The 8,148-nt window shown below is 42.5% G+C and overlaps 1 non-coding gene across 1 annotated transcript; it reads left to right on the top strand.

The window, feature by feature from the left end:
• Positions 1-7,470: 7,470 nt before the first annotated feature.
• On the top strand, positions 7,471-7,586 carry LOC122792531. The gene has a single exon (XR_006363349.1). It is a non-coding gene; the product is annotated as a U5 spliceosomal RNA (small nuclear RNA).
• The last annotated feature ends 562 nt before the right edge of the window (positions 7,587-8,148 follow it).

Below are 8,148 nucleotides of genomic sequence, written 5' to 3' on the forward strand. Positions count from 1 at the left end.
CACCGAACACCATTACACCGAACACCATTACACCGACACACAGAACGTAAACAACACGCGACACTACATAGCATACACACTAGCCCTGACCCAAACCCTAACCCTAAGGTCCGACACTATCGCACACTTCACCTACCTGCACCCTAACCTAACTCACTTAACCCACCCTAGCCCAAGCTCCGACACTAACGCACACATCACCTACCTGCACCCTAACCCTAACTCACTTAACCCACCCCTAGCCCAAGCTCCGACACTAACGCACACTTCACCTACCTGCACCCTAACCCTAACTCACTTAACCCACCCCTAGCCCAAGCTCCGACACTAACGCACACATCACCTACCTGCACCCTAACCCTAACTCACTTAACCCGTCCCTAAACTACAGTCCCTCACTAGCACACACTTACCTTACCCGAACCATACCTCCGACACGAACACACACTCACCTTTCCCACAGCCTAACCCGACATCCCACAATCTCGAGCACTTACCTGACCGCTCCTAACTCCGTCACCATCGCACACTTACCGCGTCGCGATCGCACATTCCCTTGTCGGTCTTTCTGCTGTCGGCAAATCACTCTGTCGGTACACTTACCTGTCGGTCATCTGGTGTCGGTGAGTTTTCCGTCGGGGAATCGTCGTTTCGGGCATTAGTAGTAGACCCATATATACATATATATATATGTAAAGGTACCTTATTTGTATTTGTGTTTGTCTGTTTGTGCGTTTGATTTGTTTGTTAGTTTACATGTGTTCATTTGGGTAGAGATCCACCTGGAACATTTTTTGCCCTTCCCAGGATACATGCAGAAATAAAGAAAAGAATAACAACATGCTAATACAGTGAAGTTAATTCCCAGGATACGTGCAGAAATAAAGAAAAGAATAACAACATGCTAATACAGTGAAGTTAATAAACACAAAATAAAATGTTAGTAAAATCAATAATCTGAATTAAGTAATATACTTAAATAGATGGCAGTTATATAGATGGGAAAAGACTACAAATGACTAAATTAGTTCTGTCAGACAAACAGTATACTCTAAATACACCGAACCAACAGACATTGCCAACATCCTAGCTGACAGGTTCAGCGCAAACTTCCCCCCCACCAAAAGAGCAAATATCTATCCCAGCAGAGTGCTGCCCCCATGACATTTCAGATGCATAGGTAAGAGCTGCCCTCTCCAAAGCAAAAACCACAGCATCAATGGGACCAGACGGTGTCCCAGGCTGCGTCCTACATGAACTCCAAGAAGAGCTAAACCCAAACATAAAACTACTGTTCATTCTCAGCCTTACTACAGGATATGTACCCAAAGAGTGGTGTACAGCAACGGTGGTCCCTCTCCACAAAGGTGGTGCCTCAACGGATTCTGGAAACTATCGCCCCTTAAGCCTGACTAGCTTGGTCTGCAAAGCTATGGAAAGGATCATCATGGACCTTATAAATAAAGATATTGGGGACCTACAGACACTGGATCCTACCCAGTTTGGCTTTGTTAAGGGCAGATCCTGCCTCTTAAACCTGGTTGATTTCTTCGAAACAGTCACCAAGGCCATTGACGAGGGGAAGGTGGTCCACACAGCCTAACTGGACCTCGCAAAAGCCTTCGATACAATACCCCACTCGGGCAGTATAGATAAGCTCACCAGCTTAAATATAAACCCCTATGTCACTAGATGGGTTGCAAACTGGCTCAAGGACAGAACCCACATGGTTAGAATTGCTGGAGCCATGTCAGACTCCAAACCAGTTACAAGTGGTGTCCCACAAGGCTCAGTCCTGGGACCTCTCTTGTTCGGTATATATTTCTCAGAGATAAAGGCCAACACGGAAAGACTGTGGCTGACCAAGTTCGCAGATGATTGCAAACTGGGCGCCATAATCGACTCTCCAGCCAACACAAGCATCCTTCCAAAAGGGCCTCATAGAAACAGACAACTGGTGCCAGAGCCATGGCCTCAAGCTAAATGCCAAAAGGTGTATAGTCATCCCCTTTGGCAAAAACAAAGTGCCGACAAATTACCACATAAGTGGTAATCCATTAAGTACAGAAGAAGTAATTATGGACCTGGGGACCCAAGTTGATAGCAATCTCTCATTTGACAACCACGTGGCCAAAGTGGTTAGAAAAACATTTTATATAGCCCACCTAATCATGAAGAGATTCACATCTAGATCAGGGGAGGTCATCGTGCCTCTTTACTCATCCCTCATCAGGCCCATAATTGAGTACAATGCCCCTTTTGGGCTGTACCTTACCAGACACCTGCAGCAACTGGAAAGACCCCAAAAGTACCTCACCAAGAGGATCAAAGGGCTCAAACAGATGCCATATGCTGCCCGGTTAAAGAAACTCCAGCTCTACTCAGTGGCATACCGCCTGCTCAGAGGCGACCTGTGCCTGACGTATAAAGCCATGTCCAACCCAGAATTAAGGGACATGCTGCACCTCAAAAAATCCAAATCCCATCGAGCTACACGCTCGAGAGACTTGAACTTCAGCACTGAAATAAATAGGACATGCTGGAGGGACAGATTCATAACCCAGAGGCTCCCTTCACTCTGGAATAAAATCCCAGTCCAGGTTAGGCAGAGTCCCTCATTGACTCTCTTCAAGAGGAATCTTGATGATTGGATGGGGGATCGTAGGTTTACCCCGGGTATCACTTCTGTGTCACTGTTAGACAAAGGCACAGTATACTAACCTCGAAAAAGAGCATAGCAAAATTAATTTAAAATGGGTGGCGAAAGCCAAATACACTCTGGCTAGGCTTATAAATGCCCTGGGGCAGATAGCCTAGTATGAACCTATGAACCTATGAACCTCTACCATAAGAATTTTCTTACAAAAGGCAACTTGAAGATTTCCACATACTGGTAACTGCTCATAGTTTCTCCTTAAGTTCCTCCTAACCATACATTTAGGTGTTTCTTTTTTCTGAAAATATATTCCTTTTATCTGTACCATATCATTAATCTTTGGGTGTCACTGCATCCACTGGCAGGAATGCAAACAATAATCTACTAAATCAAACTAAACACCTGCAACAATAAAATAGCTAGGTTTGTTACTGACTCACCCTTCAGGACACATCACTGCATAGCAATTAGGTAACTATCCTGGCTAGAATTACTTAACCTGCTCACATACAACCAGCTTACAAGAGCCCACCAAATTCTATATTAGACTTTCCTGGTAATCAAATATAAAATAAATAATAAATCTACTCCTATGACAATCATGATATACTCAAACCACCCATTAACAAAGAAATAGCTAAATAAGCATGCAGGCTGACAAATTTCCACAAATTACTACCCACTCCATACCTACTGAGGATCCCCATTCCCCTCTCTCTTCCATCATAATACTGTCCACTGCCTCCATAATTTCTCTGTGAGTCACTGATGCACAATCATGTCCACAAAATTCCATCATTATATATCACTACAGTAAATTAATTAAAATAATTGTATCCATGGTCTCCTTCAACCCTCCACACATTACCAACTACAGAAGCATTTCTGGTTGATCTGCATTTGATGAACTAATTAACTGTTGACCTTTTCCATAGTTATAGGATTAATCCACAAGTTTATTTACCAATATTTACATTTTATTTAATGCAATAATTCTTCAAAAGCATTTTAAAATAACATTTTGTCATCTTAATTGTTATAGTTATAGGAATAGTTGTGAGTAGCATATTACATTTTTTTCACAACTGCTTTTCCCCTGTACTCATCTGGCAATGCTAATGAGTGACATTGGCACAGGCAGCCCTTAGTTGACTGTATCGCCTTATTGCAGTACTTATGAATCTTAATAAAAGATGGAGACTGGAGCAGTGTAAATCAAGAATTGATATGCTGCCGTCTCATCCCCAGGTATGAATTCATTCAAAACCGACTTAATTTTGAGTAATTACAGTAGTATAAAGATAGTCTGTCCTTCCTGGATTTGTCTGCAGCACTTTGCATTGTATATCTCAATCTCTTCTTCTTCTTCTCTTTCTTTCAGCTGTTCCCATTAGGGGTCGCCACAGTGGATCATCTGATTCCATTTTTTCCTGTCCTCTGCATCTTGCTCTGTCACATCAACCACCTGCATGTCCTCTCTCACCACATCCATAAACCTTATCTTAGGCCTACCTTTTTTCCTCTTACCTGGCAGCTCCATCCTTAGCATCTTTTTCCCATATATACCCAGCATCCTTCCTCAGCACATGTCCAAACCAACCCAATCTAGCCTCTCTGGCTTTATCTCCAAACCGTCCAACCTGAGCTGACCCTCTAATATACTCATTCCTAATCCTGTCCATCCTTGTCTCACCCAGTGCAAATCTTAACATCTTTAACTCTGCCATGTCCAGCTCTGATTCCTGCCTTTTTATCAATGCTACCATCTCCAGCCCATATAACATAGCTGTTCTCACTACCCTCTTGTAGACCTTCCCTTTCACTCTGATTGGTATCCGTCTGTCACAAATCACGCCTGACACTCTTCTCCACCCACTCCACCCTGCCTGTACTCTCTTCTTCACCTCTGTTTCACACTCACCATTACTCTGAACTGTTGATCCCAAGTATTTAAACTCATCCACCTTCGCCAGCTCTACTCCCTGCATCCTCAAAATTCCTCTATCCTGCCTCTCATTCACACAAATATATTCTGTCTTAGTCCTGCTGACCTTCATTCGTCTTATCTCTAGAACATATCTACACAACTCCAGGGTCTCCTCAACCCAGTCCCTACTCTCACTACAGATCACAATATCATCTGCAAACATCATAGTCCACAGAGTCTCCTGTCTGATCTCGTCTGTCAACCTGTCCATCAGTATTGCAAATAAGAAAGGGCTCAGAGCTGATCCTTGATGTAATCCCACCTCCACCTTAAACGCATCCATCACTCCCACCACAGACCTCACCACTGTCACACTACCCTCGTACATATCCTGTACCACTTTTACATACTTCTCTGCCACTCCAGACTTCCTCATACAATACCACAACTCCTCTCTAGGCACCCTGTCATATGCTTTCTCTACGTCCACAAAGACACAGTGCATTGCCTTCTGACCTTCTCTACTTCTTCATCAACACTCTCAGAGCAAACATCACATCTGTAGTGCTCTTTCCTGACATGAAACCATACTGCTGATCACTAATCATCACCTTCCTTCTTAACCTAGCTTCCACTACTCTTTCCCATAACTTCGTGCTGTGACTGATCAGTTTTAACCCTCTGTAGTTACTACAGCTCTGCCCATCACCCTTATTCTTAAAAATCAGTATCAAAACACTTTTCTGGTTAAAAACTCCACTGCCATCTCTCCTAAACACTTCCATGCTTCCACAGGTATGTCATCTGGACCAACAGCCTTTCCATTCTTCATCCTCTTCATAGCTGTCCTTACTTCCTCCTTGCTAATCTGTTGCACTTCCTGATTCACTATCACCACATCATCCAACCTTCTCTCTCTCATTCTCTTCATTCATCAGCCCTCAAAGTACTCTTTCCATCGGCTTGACACACTCTCCTCACTTGTGAGTACGTTTTCCTCATTATCCTTTATTACCCTTACCTGCTGCACATCTTTCCCAGCTTGGTCCCTCTATCTAGCCAATCAGTACAGGTCCCTTTCTCCCTCCTTAGTGTCCAACCTTTCATGCAACTCTTCATATACCTTCTCCTTAGCCACCTCTCTCTTTGACATGTGCCTCATCTCCTTATACTCCTGTCTACTTTCTTCATCTCTCTGATAATCCCACTGCCTCTTCGCCAACCTCTTCCTCTGTTTGCTTTCCTGTACTTCCTCATTCCACCACCAGGTCTCCTTGTCCTTCCTCTGTCCAGATGTCACACCAAACACCTTTCTAGATGTCTCCCTTACCAGCTCTGCTGTAGTTCCCCAGCTATCCGGTAACTCTTCACTGCCACCCAGTGCCATGTATCAATTCTTCCCTGAATTCCACCTCAAAATCACCCTTTTTCAACTTCCACCATTTTATCCTTGGCACTGCTCTCACATACCTCATCTTCTTCTTGATCACCAACATCATCCTACAGACCACCATTCTATGCTGCCTAACTACATTTTTCCCTGTCACCACTTCATAGTTTCCAATTTCCTTCAGACTGGCCCTCCTGCATAGGATATAATCCACCTGTGTGCATCTTCCTCCACTCCCACTCTTGTACGTTACCCTATGCGCCTCCTTCTTCCTAAAATACGTAGTCACCACAGCCATGTCCATCCTTTTCGCAGAATCCACTACCATCTGACCTTCTGCATTCCTCTCCTTAACACCATACCTAGCCATCACTTCCTTATCCCCTCTGTTCCCTTCACCAACATGCTCACTGAAATCTGCTCCACTCACCAGTCTCTCACCCTTGAGTACACTCACCACCACTTCATCCAACTCACTCGAAAAATGTTATTTCTCATTCATCGCACACCCAACTTGCGGAGCATATGCACTAACAACATTCAGCATTACACCATCAATTTCCAGCTACGTAAACATCACTCTATACGACACTCTTTTCACCTCCAAACCACTCTTGGCATACTGTTCCTTCAGGATAACCTCTACCCCATTTCTCCTCCCAGCCACACCATGAAAGAACAATTTGAACCCACCTCCTATACATCTGGCCTTACTCCCCTTCCATCTGGTCTCTTGCACACACAATATATCAGCCTTCCTTCTCTCCATCGTATGAGATAGTTCTCTTCCTATACCAATCATACTGCCAACATTCAAAGTTTCTAACCTTACTACCACAATCCTAACCTTCCTCCTGTCTTCCTGCCTTTGGGCATGCCTTCTCCCTCTTCTTCTCCTTCGGCCAACAGTAGCCCAGTTTCTGCCAGCACCCTTTTGGCTAACAGTATGGTGGCGGTCATTGTTAACCCAGGCCTCAACCAATCCGCAATGGAAATCTGTATTGTTGTCCATATATGTTTTTTGACAGACGTTTTACACTGGATGACCTTCCTGACGCAACCCTCGCCATTTATCCGGGCTTGGTACTGTTCCCAGTTGCTGGGTTTTTTGTATCTCTCAATCTGTAAACGCAAGAAAGCTGAACAAAGTCAATCAGTATAACAGTCAGTCTTCAAATATTGTTGTATAAACTGCTAGAATAACACGGTTTACATTAACATGCTTTTTCTGAATGATGTTGGGGGGGGGAGGGAGAGAGAGAGAGAGAGAAAGAGATTCTGTTAATAATTTGCATACCCACAATGCATCGCTGAAGATAATGTCAAATCGATAATATATTTTGAAGGCTGGCACAAACTGAAAAGCCTTATTTACAATACTAGTTTGCTGGGTAATAGACATATATATCTTCAAAAAAAATGAAGCGAATAAATTAGTTTCCGTTTTTTTTAAGTGTTGAGATAGTACTTATATTCCGAAAATGGCCAACTAAAGATGTGCTTATGTTTCTTTTCAGAACGCATAAATCTTTCGCCTTTTACTAAAGATTTCCGTGGAGGGGAACAATTATGAGTTTTATGTGAATTTTTTGTAACCTCACTCCGGTGAGGGTTTTATAATAGTTAAAAAAAGATTAGTTGGATTAGTACTTTTGCTATTGTATGCTTTGTATGTGTTTACTACAGCTTTGAAACGTCGTTCCTAGGTGGTATTTTTCTGTGTAGTCTGTTGCGTCACTAAATTATTTCATATCAAAACGTTCCTTGATTTGGGTTAAAAAATGTACCTTGTTTTTCCAAATACTTCCTAAAACTGGTAATTTTGGAAAAAAATATATATATAAATTACATTTAATAAATATCAATAATTAAGAGTTATGGAATTTCTTTTACGTCATAAAATGCATCTTTAATTCATGTTCTCATATCCTGTAAATTTCTTAGATTGAAAATACTAGTGTTTAAAAATGTCCCTGATTCTAGAGGTAAGGATTTGAGAGGTGTGGCATGCAATAACTGTACAATAAATTGTCAGAGCATACAAATGTTATCATCGTTACAGATTTAGTAGTTAAGACTACATTTTAGACTTAGATAAGAGACTGATCAAAGTCTGAAGCATATGTCCAGGCACTTCAGAAAGACTACATTTTAGACTTTGATGAGAGAAAGATC

This window comes from Protopterus annectens, chromosome 1.part2 (assembly GCF_019279795.1).
Source record: "Protopterus annectens isolate FY-2018-M chromosome 1.part2, PAN1.0, whole genome shotgun sequence".
NCBI classification, from domain to species: Eukaryota; Metazoa; Chordata; order Ceratodontiformes; family Protopteridae; genus Protopterus; species Protopterus annectens.